Source organism: Pocillopora verrucosa, chromosome 1, assembly GCF_036669915.1.
Source record: "Pocillopora verrucosa isolate sample1 chromosome 1, ASM3666991v2, whole genome shotgun sequence".
In the NCBI taxonomy this organism is placed as follows: domain Eukaryota; kingdom Metazoa; phylum Cnidaria; class Anthozoa; order Scleractinia; family Pocilloporidae; genus Pocillopora; species Pocillopora verrucosa.
Genome location: NC_089312.1, coordinates 27,371,193 through 27,385,501, shown reverse-complemented (window position 1 = coordinate 27,385,501; position 14,309 = coordinate 27,371,193). Strand labels below are relative to the sequence as shown.

The 14,309-nt window shown below is 37.8% G+C and overlaps 1 pseudogene; it reads right to left on the bottom strand.

The window, feature by feature from the left end:
* Positions 1–823: 823 nt before the first annotated feature.
* Positions 824–14,108, bottom strand: LOC131779805 (G-protein coupled receptor GRL101-like; annotated as a pseudogene).
* Positions 14,109–14,309: the final 201 nt, after the last annotated feature.

Genomic DNA, 14,309 nt, shown 5'->3' with positions numbered 1-14,309 from the left:
TTTCTTCACTTTTTCCATGAAAGGGAAGTCGCATTCGGTCGAATATAAATCTTAGGCCACCCCTTATGTTCCGACAGTCCACAAATAAACTCCTTACTTCTGCTTCTACCTCATTGCAAATCAGATGGTAGAGTGTTGTCTTTATCACTTTTCGCAAAGTAACAAGTCATCTCTAGAAGGCAAAATAACTTAAATTCTCTCGACGGTTTTATTGATAATTATGTGGTTTAACAGCGTTGCTTACTTAATCACGATTACAATCTCACTGTCCATACATCTTTAAGCCTCTCTGTTGTTTGTTTGTCACAAACGTTTTCACCTTGTTTCAGGAATGTATGTTACTTTTCCAGAGACGGCTTCTAATCGGTGCTACAAAATTGTTCTAAAACCTGATCTTTTTTTCATTGTAAGCAAAAGCAATACATGAAATTTTATTTGACGAGAGAGAAGATTAAAATAGACCAGTATAATGAAACTCGGAAACATGCAAGAAAAAGGACCTCAACCGTCTCCTACCAACATATTGTGTATACATGTTGCAAATGCTAAATGCTATCGTAACTTCTGAGTAAAACAAGAGATAAATACGTGTCTAGGTATCTTTGTATTCAGCGAGTGACTTTTTTTTTCCAATTTTACCGAACTAGTTCACCGTAGTCTTTACGATCCTGTGGAGTAACTGAACTTTTTTTTCTGTATAGTTTTGCTGTCTTTTCTCGCTATCTGCTTATTCCAGCTCGAAACTACAAATCTAAGTGCTACATAGAACATTTATAATTATATTTTAGTTAAGTCACTGCCTGTGTCATATCAAGTAGTTTTACTACTCTGGTTTAGCTGGGACGTTCTTGCTCTCATCATCCTCACCCATTGTGTCTCGGTATTCTTTAGCTTCCTCAAATGTTTCTTTACAGAGAGCAGATGGTTCATCTGGAGCGATCTTACGTTCCTCTTCTTCTTCTTCTTCTTCCTTTTCTTCTTCTTCTTCTTCTTCTTCTTCTTCTTCTTCTTCTTCTTCTTCCTTTTCTTTTTCTTCTTCTTCTTTTTCTTCTTCTTTCTCTTTTTCTTCTCTCTTGTTGTCTTCGTGTTCATTAGCTTCTTCGCTGGTTTCCTTCAAAGGAGTTGATGGTTGGTCCGAGGTAGTTCGATCATCTCTGTCACTACTTTTGGTTTCAAATTCAACGGCCTCTTTTTCTTCTTCACCCTCAAAGGAAGTTGATGGTTGTTCTGCGGAAGCTGCCTGTTGTCCTTCCTTGTCCTGTTCAGAATCCTGCTTTTGTTCTGATTTGAAACAGAAGGAAACAAAACCTTGATATTTGTTAATCGGTAAGTTGATTGATAAGTCAATCGGTAAGGCAATTGGTTAATTTAGTATTGAAAACGTAATTTGGAGTTGAAAAAATATAAGTAGTGGAACTAAAAAACTACAAAGGTGGCTTTGGCGTAAATTAAAAAGACAAAAACTAAGAAGTGGTGATGACTTATGAACCGCTTTAAAACTGATTTGGTACAATGAAAACTTTACCTTGTCCATAAGTCATAGTTTGGACGGCATTATCTCGTGGTCCTTTGTATGGATGAACTGAAATGGAAAAAAAACAGATTAAGATTAATTTTCTCGTTAGCAATCAATGTATTAGCTCCGAATGAAAATATTGATGACATTAAGATTTCATTTCTATGACAGAGATGAACAAAGTGAGCATCCAAGCACCTCTTTCTTTGGAAAAATGATGACCCCTCAGATCTTTTCTTGATAGAAGTCTCAGCGCAATGCTTTCGGGGTCCTCTCAGGTTCGTTTCGTTTAACTCTCTGTAGGTTTTACCACTAATACTTACTATTGTCTGAAAGAGCATTCAAGGCTATGTCCTTTGATACAGACTCTCAGAGAACGACTCACCTTCCACAACAACCATTTGCAAATTTCCTCCGTTGCCCTCATCTTCGTCTTTTTCTGCTTGAACAACAAAATGGTATCAAATTATCCAACAGAAATATTCTTAAATGTTCACAGTACATCATCCCTTATCCAACGCTAGTTGAAAAAACTTATATTCACGATCGAGTGTGACATGTGTCACAATAAGCAGTCTAACAAAAATAAAATTTCTTTAAAAAAGCACCTTCTCCGCCAATCAATAAATGTACTTCTTCTTCTTGAGCTGCAAATATCGAACACAACAAATAAGTGACATCTACTTCAGGATAACAGTTAAACTTTGTGTGTTTATTTCATAGCTGTTCCAACACATTTAAGTTAGGCTAAAGTAAAGTCAAATTCATTCTCTACCCTATTGGCCCATGAGGCGGCGAAGTTGTTCCGGGTTTCCTTTGTATGCAGCAATCATTCTGATTAATCGCAGGTCACCCGCCTTTCCCGCCTTCTTACAATATTCGTCGAGTTTTGTTAATTAAAAAAGCTAAAAAAAATTGTGAATTACGACAAAAAAAGTAAACCGATCAACATACAAAACCTTTTTGGGAACTCCACGTTAAAAGATCAAATGTGGCATATCCATCTTTTTAATCTAAGGACTTCATTGCGATAATAAAGACAATGTTGGGTCTTGTTTGTTGTAATACCTGCTTCAGCCGGCAGCACGTGTTCTTCCTCGTTAACTTGGCCTGCACCTAACAGAAAATGAATCAGTTGTTTCCATTTCTTTATTGCTTTTGCAACTCATTAATGGGAGTTCTTCTTCATGTTCTTCCAATATCGTTAAGGAAAAAACAGATAAAGATGTTACCACCTAGTTTGAGTTGGTTACCAGTGGTTTCGTACCGGCCCACGGTCGTTTCATACCCGGTCGATTCGTATCCAGTCAGTAGAGTTGTTTAGTACCCAGCTCGGTCGTTTCGTACCAATACTAATAAAGTATGCTGTTAATGTCAAGTATGTTTAAAGTGAGGTCTCTTATTTTAAATAGCGATACAACCTGTGCAAAACAAGTTTTGTTAATGTGGCATCCATTCTTACTACACGACCACCAAAGGTATATTGAATAAATAAATAAAGCTATAAAGAAAATTAAAGAATAAAAAGTTTTCATTTTGGCCCTTCATCCATTATTTTGACATAGATCAGCTTCCTAACTACTCTATCTTGTATTCATAAATTAATTTTTTTTTCTGGTTTGTCGGGATAAATGCCAAAGATCAATTTAACAGAAGTTACCTTGCTCTGGATCTGCTTGTCCAAGTTGCACCATTTCCACCATTTCTAGCATTCCATTGTCTCCTTGTTCCTGATCTACACCAATCAATATACATGTATAATAAATATTCATATTCATACATGTATACATGTAAATATATATATACATATATATGTATGCTCATATGATCTAAGATCTTGTGAATACTCTAAAGTGACCTTAGATAAGTTCTTATTATATTTAGTGAGCTTTTCTATTGATGTGATGATATGATTAAGTTTCTAATTCCATTAATTTCACTGAGCTATATTATTTTCAGGCAAACTAAAATGAGTTTTTATTTCCTATCACAAAAATAAGATACCTTCCCATCTATAGAGTGACTAAAGAAAACGGTAAACCTTACCTTGATGATCTTGCTGCTTTTTACAGCAAGAGAAAAAGCTGCGCACATGGTTCATCAAAATTCGCAGTTTTGGTCGCAATATGCCCTGCACCTGTTTGGGTAATGCAAAGCGAATATTTCATTAAATCTGTAAAAATTAAGACAGAATATGATAAAGAGTTTACAAACGTAACTTTCATAAACAATGTTAAAGCTGATCATACGACTTAAACTCAAGGAAAGCCGATACTAGAATCAGCCAGTTAAGTTGCATAGCCATTTATCCAGTTCTGATATTTTCCAAATGCCTCAAAAAGAACTATGAGAAATTGCTCGAGTAGCTTTCAGAAATTTCATGTGCAAATTTTTTTCAATGATAGTTTTCAAGGAGCGGGAAATTCTTGGGTGAGAGGATCATTTTGAAATTAAATGTGACAGCCGTGTTCATTTGCAATTGAAACATTTGATAAGCCACCTACTTCTTTTTTTTTATGAACGAATTCACTCATTGGACGATAATTCCACGATAAGGTTTTTCCTAGGAAGCCTACGACGTATATCTTTCATTATCTACTTTTAAGCATTCTGCGAGGATACGTAATTAACGCATAAACACGATGGAGAAATCCGTCGCGATCGATTGCATTGTACTAATGTACGTCCCTGTCTTACCTGAGGGGTTGATAAGGTGTAGATGATCGGATTCAAGGCTGAGTTAATTGGCAGCACAAACACGGCGATCCAGGCAGGAAGATCGCCTCGGGGACTGTAATCTTTTTCAGCCAAAGACCTGATGCCCATGACTATTATCGGCATCCAACAGGCGCAATCTGTGAGAATGATAAAGAAGACTCTTTTGGCCAATGCTCTCTCCCTTCTGGCACTTGCATTCTTCTTTCTTGCCTGCACCTCTCGTCTGGTTCCCTTCTTTGCGAGCTGACGGCTGGAGAGATAACTTTTAAGAAAGATTGCGACATAAGCTACCGTCATGAACAGGAAGAGGAGGAAGTTTAACCCAACGAAGATGGCAATGGAGAACTCCCAACCAGCTGGAAACCTGTTGGAAAGTTGCAGTGGGAGGCACACAATGGATCGTCCGTAGTAGGCAGGGCGCTCTAGGGCGTCATAAAAGTAGCTAATGCCACTGAGGGGAAGGAATGCGATGACAAAACCAAGGACCCAAATAATCGCGCACAGAATGTGTGCCTTCCTGGGAGTCAGCCCTCTGCCATGGTATGGGAAAACGATGTTCTTCAGCCTGTCAGCAGAGATGAGGGCAAGTATCATTACAGAGACCTCACTGGACAGCACTGAGATCGCACCTGTGACCTGACACGACAAACCGGATCGCCACTGGAAGTCATGCAGATAGTAACTTCCCGACCATAACAGGTCTTTGGCACCTAAGGTGACCAAGTAAACGCCCATCAAGCAATCCCCAACCGCTAAGTGCATTAACATGATAAGCTGGACTATGTTTCTCTCTTTAAAGATCAGACGCCATACAATTACGAACACAGCACCAACAGAGAAAGGATTCCGATTGCCCAGATACTTTTACGTGGGGCTGAGTCGCGAAACATGCTCTCGCAACTGGCGAAGCTGTCGTCGTATAAAGAGGTACATTGGGCGTCTTCTTTCGTCAGATGACAACACATAAGACTGGTGTCCACTATCCTGTAACCCACAATGTAGAGGGCAAGTACAGTAAAAATGCAAAAGATATGTTGTCATTCACACAGGGATGTATAATCAAAATGTGGGCTATAGCTTATTTTGTAGGTCACTATTGGCTCAATCTACGAATAGTGAATATAACGGTCTTTGAGGCACCAAACTTTCTGCTGATTTTGAAGCTAGGTGAGGTAGGCTGTGATTATATGGGGCCTCAAAAAGGAAAAAGTAAACCTTATACTTGCAAAAGATTGTAACTTCAACAAGAATCTCTGTATAACTACAAGTTGTCAGTAGGTTCAACCGACCTAAACCAGCTAAATATTTGCGGAGCGTGTGGATGTTGAATACGAAATCTCACGATTCCCCCCCCCCCCGGCCCCCCTCCACCCTTTCAAAAAATCTCAAATAATGCGGGATGGGGTGCCTGAATTCAGGATTTTTGAATGACAAGTCCAACGCTAATGAAACATAATATAATATGATATTGTACGTTTCACTGACCACGGAGAAAAACTTACACTTTCATGATGTCCTTCATTCCATCAAAAAACCCGTTAGGAAGCTCAGACATTTGGTTTTTTTGCATATTCCTAAAAATACCATCTACCATTGATAAATAGGCATGGATAAAAAAATTGAAACTGCACCGTGATGTCAAAATGCGTGCCCCCTTGTTGCTTGTTTAAATTATGTTTAAATGCCGTGAAGATTCATCCTTTTTTATAGCCCAGCGTCCCTGGATTTCAGTCTAATTGCTAACCAAGGTCAATCTCGAAACAAACCATAAGGTTTGCGTAAACTGGCAATCCCGGTTTCTTTAAGGGGGCCCCTCGCTCAGTTCTCGCAATAAATACCAATAATCTTTTCTTAAAAATAAGCTGTACTATTGTACCAGCGACATATTAACTGCAGTAGGATAATATTCCCTGGAATTCAAGCAGTTTAGTCGTTAACTCTTTCATTCCCAAGATCACATTAATCATTCTGCCTTCCATTCAGTCCTTATATTGTCAGTTTGGAGAACTTGGTGTTGGTTCAAAAAATAATCCCCTTACTGATGTTTTCCCTATTGTATTAATATTGTGGGGAGAAATGCTTTCTTGGTCACTCGTTGGAGTTAAAGGGTTAAAAAGTCTTTTCAGGATCTTCTTGTAGGGGAATCGACAGCAACAACAACTGAAAACAGAGTAATTATCTGTTATTTTGCAAAAAATATAAGGCTAACGCTGGAACACCATGTTCTTATTCCATGATTTTCAATTTAGAAATGTTTTTCTTTACAGGACGTCATTGTTATAAACCAATTTTCATTTTTAGTAAGCCCAGTAAGATCTAGTGGGCTCTAAGATATGATGTGGTAGTCTAATGATAAATTTAATCAGTGGCTATATACTCACAAAATAACCAATTTTGGAAGGTCATTAAAGTTTTCGTTGGCGACACTGGGAATCTTGTTATCAGAAATAGTGCTGCGGAGAAAAAAAACAGTCTGCGTTAGGAAGTAAAAAATCACAACTTTAATATCCACCGTAATACGAGGCTAGGGCAATTGCTCACGGGAAAGTCTTGTGTGGCGTCATGTGTTGTGGATCATTTGTTATGGTGTGAATTAGTAAAGAGTGGTTTTGCGTGGTATGACGAGAATGTTGAGGTGTGGTGTGGCACGGTATGACATGGTAAAGTGTGACGTGATGTGCTATGGTGTTCTTTTGATGATACAGTGTGCTCTGGTGTTGTATGACATGGAAAAGTGTGATATGATGTGCTGCGGTGTTCGTTTTCATGATATGGTGTGCTATGGTCTGGTATGACATGATAATGTGTGATATGACGTGTTGCGGTGTTCCTTCTCATGATATGGTGTGCCGTGGTGTGGTATGACATGGCAAAGTGGGATGTGATGTGTTGCGGTGTTCCTTCTCATGATATGGTGTGCTGTGGTATGGTATGACATATTTAAGTGTGATGTGATGTGTTGCGGTGTTCCTTCTCATGATATGGTGTGCTGTGGTGTGGTATGACATGGCAAAGTGTGATGTGATGTGTTGCGGTGTTCCTTCCCATGATATGGTGAGCTGTGGTGTGGTATGACCTATTAAAGTGTGAAGTGATGTGGTGCGGTGTTCCCTCTCATGATATGGTGTGCTGTGGTGCGGTATGACATGGCAAAGTGTGATGTGATGTAATGTGTTATGGTGTTCTTTTTTTTATGATGACGTGTGGTGTGGTATGTCTTTCGTTGAGGGTTTCAGAAATTATAAAGTTTGAGAAGTTTTGAAGGTTTCAAAATGATATGATGTGCTGTGATTCAATGGGGAAAAGTGTGGCCGTGAGATGGTTTATGTGATCCTCAGTAATCTACATGTGGTGTGGTCGGTAATGTCATAGTATGATATGGCATCGGGTGATATGGAGCGCTTCTTAAGCATACAAAAAAAGAAAAATCCATCGGGTGATTTTTGCAAATGTTGTACTTACAGAACCTGAAGTTTTCTCGTGCCGCTGAAAATCCCTTTGGGTAAATTCTCGATGTTATTTTCGGACAGATACCTTAAATGTAAATTATGTTTTAGATAAATGCCCAAATTTTTTTTATTGGACTGGCTAGGCAAACGAATAAATGTTTATCTGTTAGAGGCATGACTTTGCACCACGGGTACGAGATGTAAACACGTGCATCAACAGGGAAACTAAATGGTAGCTACAAAGTAATAGTTACAGAGCATGAACAGACACAGAACTTGCGGATTACAACAGTTATTCAAAGTAAACCCTAGTATATCGAGCTACTGAGGCAAACAAGATATCGTGGATCTAGAGTCAGCTGATAGTGTGATAGTAGTATCACAGACAACTCCCCGTCGTCTCGATCAGTTTTTCACCCGCGTTATCCCTTAGACTGTTTTCAAAGTAGCATATTCCAACGATATTATTTAGTACAAATGGGAGCAATTCAGTTTTGCCACGCCCTTGATGGAGTTGTCTTTATTTTTTTTATAACAAAGAATCCGTCAAATTTCCCACGCATTACTTACTATTTTCAAAACAAATAATAGTTTTGGAAGCAAGCAAAAGCGCCGTCAGCATGTTCTATACTCTCATGAATCAAGTTAGAATAAGCCAAATCAATAAAGTTTCAGAATCCTTGTTAGAATGGTTCAAATGATCTGATTGGTTGAATAAGACCAAAGCTGTCAAAAATGAATGTCAAACAATCAAAGTTTACAACCATCAAAGTGCACAATCTGTATTAGTTCACAAACTGAAATAGTACGTTCGGCAGGTCAAATTTAACACTGTTGCCAGAAGTTTTTCAGTCTTATAACAGAATCTTAAAGTGAAATGTGCATTTAAATCCGATCTAATTGTGGCTCATAAAGACACGCAAATTTTTTTTCATATGGCAACTATAAAACAAACTGCTGAAGTTGTATGTTTACTGAATGAACGACAGCCGAATTTACAGTTAGCCGCGATTGACCTCATCATGATCGCAGTCGCTCTGACACCGTCATAATTTACATGATTTACATTTTAACAGTTATGCCAGTTTGGTTATGTTTTTCATGATTCTTGCTTGTTTCTATTTTGTTTTTGAACACGAAACTATATATGCTATACGAGTGTTATCTATGTTTGATTTTTATTGCCGTAAGAAAGCTCACAATCTCACTGGGAGTGAAAACCTTCGAAACTCGGACTGCCCATTTCATTTTCTCTTTGAGGATTTTCGTCTATGCTCACGTTTTTTAATAACATCAATCACGGCGCATGGCATGTTTACAAAAAAATAGTAAACATTGGCAGATAGCGTGACAGCTTTAGCTCAGCTCCGTGTTTTGTACTCTGTTAGAACACGTTCTTTCAATCAAAGACAGCGCGCGATAGCGAGATTAAAAAATGGATCCACTTTCATGTAGAAACTGAATCCAAGGAATAGTTTAACTATGCATATTTTTAAATTAGAGGACTTATTTAGGTTCGATAATGCTTTCGCGGATAACAATATGTCATTATTAAAGTAAGTGATATCTTTGAACCCAATCACAAAACTTACAGCCCGTTTAAGTTGACCAGAGTACGAAGCAAATCCCTGGGGAGGCTCTTAAGCTTGTTCTTGTCCAGTTTTCTGTGGCATATAATAAGTCAATGAAAATGCGACGAAGAAAGCTTTGGAGCAATGTGAAACATGGTATATCTCTTCAAAAATACATTTTGTGACGTCGGCGAAAACACTATTCATGGGACATTGGGTGTAGTGCTTGATGACTTACATATTTAACAGCTTGGAGAGGTTGGCAAAAATATTTCCGGGTAGTTCCTCGAGTTGATTGCCTGACAAAATCCTATGGAAAACAGGGATAGCGTAAAAGAAACTAGATACCAAGTTGAAAGTTAAGTCTAGTTTCGCTATCAACCGTTTCAGGAGGATCGAGGACTAACCTGTTGCTTATTGATTACATAGCTACTTCCGATACTTGCTTCTTCCAATCAAATACGATTGCTTAAATCTGCTTTAACACTTTGCCTGAGGTAATTCCTCAGTTTTGCACTGTGCATCCTGTATTGCGCATAAAAATCACGTAATCAGAGGAATGAGCGCCCACACGGTATTGTTTTTCAATCTATGGATCAGGAAAAGAGATACGATGGTCTTTAGCTCTTGAACGAGCACGGTGACCTATATATATATATATATATGTATATATATATATATATTTTTTTTTTTGTGCATAATTTTGGTGCAAAATTTTTCCACTTTAAATTGGGGAAATTAAAAAAAAATTATTCCTTAGGAAAAAAAAGATAAGGCTAAAAGCGTGCACGAAGCCCATTACTCGAGGATGCAAATTATAACCTTTAAAGGAACGACTCGAGGAATATGTTTAAATTTGCGTGATTTTCCCGAAATTACATATCAATTGTGCCATGCGCTGGACACTTTCTACCAATCAAGATTTTTTTAAAAATCCAGTGCAGAAAAACGTACCGTTAACCGATGAAATGACGCGCGTGATTAGTACCAGTACAGGTATAAGTGGGGTAAGTTTGGCTTATCATCCAAAACAAGCATGGTGACCTATCCCTTTTATTGTAATTTCGAAAGAGACATTGGTAAGGAACGTTTAAGGAAAGTTTAAAAAAAATTACTTGTACGTTCGGTTACTTTTTTTCTTTGAGGAATCACCTTAATCGACAACAAAAACCTCTGCTTTATCCTTTACAAAAAGATAATTACCAACGGTATTTGTTTTTATCAGAAAGGTTGTATTTGAACTAAGCAAGTGAAAGGATGAATAAATTAATAAATAAATAAATAAATAAGAAAGTGAGAGAGCAACAGCTAAATGAATGAACGAACGAAGAAATAATGAAACTAAATGGTAAATTTAGAATTTTTGTTTCAAAATTTTGTGCACTAGAAACTACTTTATTTTTGATTTGTTCTTTTTTAGCAGTTTTCTTCATCAATTTGTTTCGCTTGATATTTAAATTTTAAGTCCTGATGAACTTAAGGTTTCATATACATTTATTAGAACTTAGTTAGTATCTAATAACAGCAGCAAATCTTTATTCTTCTTGCATGCTCTTTGTTGAAATTTATATTTTTGAACATTTGCTTTAATTATCTTTTTTTTCCCTAATCCTGGTCCCCCTGTTAATGAAAGCGCTTGCCTTGTAGCTTTTTTAGAAAATTGTTGGTTGGAAAGGTGAGTGACATCAACATTATTAATTAAGATTTAGCACTTCTGAGTTTTATATTTGAAGGAAGGATGTTTAAATCATTCTCCAAAACTAAGGAATTCTTAGATGTAATTCATCACTTACAGCTGTTTAAGCTTCTTTAGACCTTTGAAAAGTCCTTGGGGCCTTGATTTTTAATTTCGTTGTTTGACAGATCCCTGAAAGCAATCGTTTATTTCATGAATCGCAACAGAAACAGATCCTGCTTAGCCCGGGGAATAGTGAAACCAAGTGCTCTTTGTCTAATGGGTAAGACTGATTACTTTCGAGGCCAAGCTAAAAAGCAGACGTTTGCATTACTTTTGGTCATTGCTTTGACCTGGATACGTTTAGGAATTGATAAGTTAAGAGGCAAAAAGAAAACCCATGCTCGTTATGGCTAAGAAGGTAACGAAACTTGACCTGCCAGCCCCCAGAGTTACTGTTAGTAAATACGTTGTTGATGATATTCAAACTGGGCACTGGGCTCTTTTACAATTGCAACAGGGTTTGAAGAGGTAGAGGGCGGAGGGCTTCAGAGGCTCACGCTTCCCCCCCCCCCCTTCACTGCATTAAATAGATTGATAGTTTCCTAACATCTGAGTGTAGATTGATTTGCTTTAATGCGTATTTCATCATGATTTTTTTCCAAATTTTAAGGAAATAGAACCGAAAAACTAAGCCTTTTTCTTAAGTCAGAATGGCATGTTACAATATTTGCAGTGTACATATTTGTTCATGGTGTTATTTAAGAATAACAATTTTATTTCCCCTTTCCATTTTCAGTCAGTCTAACTTGACAAATAACGACTTCTCAGGAGGTAGAAATATAAGATCAAAGGGCTTTTAGATTTAATCTTCAACGCATTCACTCACGTGTCATTCAAACTGATTAAATCTGTGAACAGTTCTGGGGTTAGCTTCTTCAGTTTGTTGTTACGCAACCACCTATAAGAGTGGCAATAGAATCAATGGATATCCAGAGAGATAAACACACTGAAACGAGAAGCGGGGAAAACGGAGGGAGAGATATGCGGAAAGACAGTATAAAAATAGAAAAAACAATCTAGATAAAGGTTAAGAATGGACTAACAGAGGGTAACGACAGAAAGACTTAAAAAAAAATTGGGTAAAGGTTATAGATGATTTAACGAGCTGGTTTGCAGCCTTTACCAATATTTGGAATGATTAATGAGAAGTATAAAAGTCTGATCATAGAACAGCCTTTGTAAGCTGGCTTGTCGTAAATTGTAATTGCCCTATTAGTCTTCTTGCCCTGCGGTGAAAAATCGTTAACGTCTGTCGTCAGGATTTGCTTTTACAAGTTGAAATCCCATGCCAGAAAGTTCCTTTAATCATAACGTTATTAGAATCTTAAAAAGATCTCACTTACAGCCTTGTTAAATTCTTCATTCCTCGAAACAGGTTATCAGTTAATTCGTTGAGATAGTTGTCGGACAACTCTCTGCATTGTTCATAGAAATAAAACAGAAAACAAAAATAATGGTACCATAAATGTCTTAAACCTGTGAGTAACATTTGATTATGTATTCTGATCGTCCGGGTGAGGGAAGTGGTGAATGACGCTTGCACAACCTCAGCAGAAGTCTTCATTAGAGACTAGTGAAGAGTTGTTGTCAGTCGAGCTGTTTATAGTCCGGTTCGTGCATACTGATTGGTCAGTTTTCCCATGGTGTTATTGTCTGCAAGACTCGAGTACCCGTTAGTCGGTCGTAGTTGGTCGGTCCCGATCCGTCGATCCGTCGTTAAAGGTCGTTCTCTTCGGTTCTATTTGTCTGCAAATACCGTGAATAAGACGTTTGTATGATATTGGCAGTTTTAGGCATCTGTTGAGGGAAGTCTGTTCTAAGGTAGCAAGTAATTTAGTGTTAACAACTGGGTTGAAAACGTAAATTAGCCACCGTAAAGGGTAAAAAAGCTGACGTTTCGAGCGTTAGCCCTTCGTCAGAGCGATAGATTTGCTGGCCAGAATCTGTTGTCGTAAGTAGTTGGAGCTGTAGGTCAGGAATTACGTAGAGTCCCAGTTGACAGTGTTTTCATAGAGTGAATAATGTTCAGCGATGTGAATTTTGACGTCACCGATTATTGCCTCTCGTTTGTGTCCAGTCATGCGGTTGTCTTTGAAGTTTTTCCGATAAAGGATATTTGCAGTATGAGCAGTTGATCTTATAAAAGCTCCCTGTCTGTTTTCTGGCTTGTCCTTGTCTCTGACTTTAGTTAGGAACTGATGTAGCGTAGATATCTGTAGGCGACGCAAGTAAGACCTTCACTCTTTCTTTCTCTTCATTTCTTCTGCATTCGCACCTCGCGAGGCTGCACGGCTATTTGGCCTTACTCAAGTCGTCGCTACAGCCCTTATATGGGGATTTTTGTCTTATGTTCTTAATTAAAAGGCCGCAGGGCCGCAAGGACTATCAACGCTAACTGCTAACTAACCCAACGTGAAACTAGCTGGAAGTAATCAAGAGGGAAATAAACAGGTCAATGTAAATCACGAAAAAATTCAAACTTCTTTGCCGGGATATCTAGAGGAAAATAAGTTCCCCGTAAATCGAGTGAACTCAGCTTTAGTCGTTCAAGCACTGACTGACGCACTTTTTCTTACTTAGAAGAGAGGAAAAAATAAAGAAAATCTATATGGAATGATTGTCTGAATCTAGGACCTTTTTTTATATTCACCTCCGGTCTAATATATCGAGCGCTGTTGAGTACTATACAGCTTCAGTAACTATGAAGAGTAATTCGTTTTCTACTTACAGCCACTCTAGGTTTTTATTTTCTTTGAAAACAATCGGTGGCAGTTGACTGAGCTGGTTAAGGGACAAGGACCTGTAAAATATTTTTTAAAAGTTACCCCATACCTTAAATGGTTAAGTTTTAAGGTGCACAATAAAGAATTGGAAAATTAGTTCGGATATATCAGTTCTCTGATCTTTAGAATTCATAATAGCGAAAAAAGTGTTATCATATTCTTGGTAAGCACAGTTCGTTTAGATCTTTATGAGACGTTTGCATGAGAACGTTAGCATTGATGAAAAAGTTTTCAACTGAAAATTTGCGAGTTATAGGTACTTACAGCTTTCTCAGGGAGGTAAGGTTACCAAATATCGTAGAAGGAAGGCTCTGCAGTTTGTTGGCGTGTAACCACCTGCAGTTAATTTATGTGGAAATAAGCTTCTACCATCCTAAATTTGAATCCTCATTTTAGCTTTCCTGTCTTTGTAATACGATGTCCAAATATCCATTTAAATTATAAAAAAAACCCGCGTAGAAAGTGAATGTTGTAGGAAATACTAAAGAAACATCCTGCATGGTAATTTCTTTACGAGTAATTTGTTTATGAGTC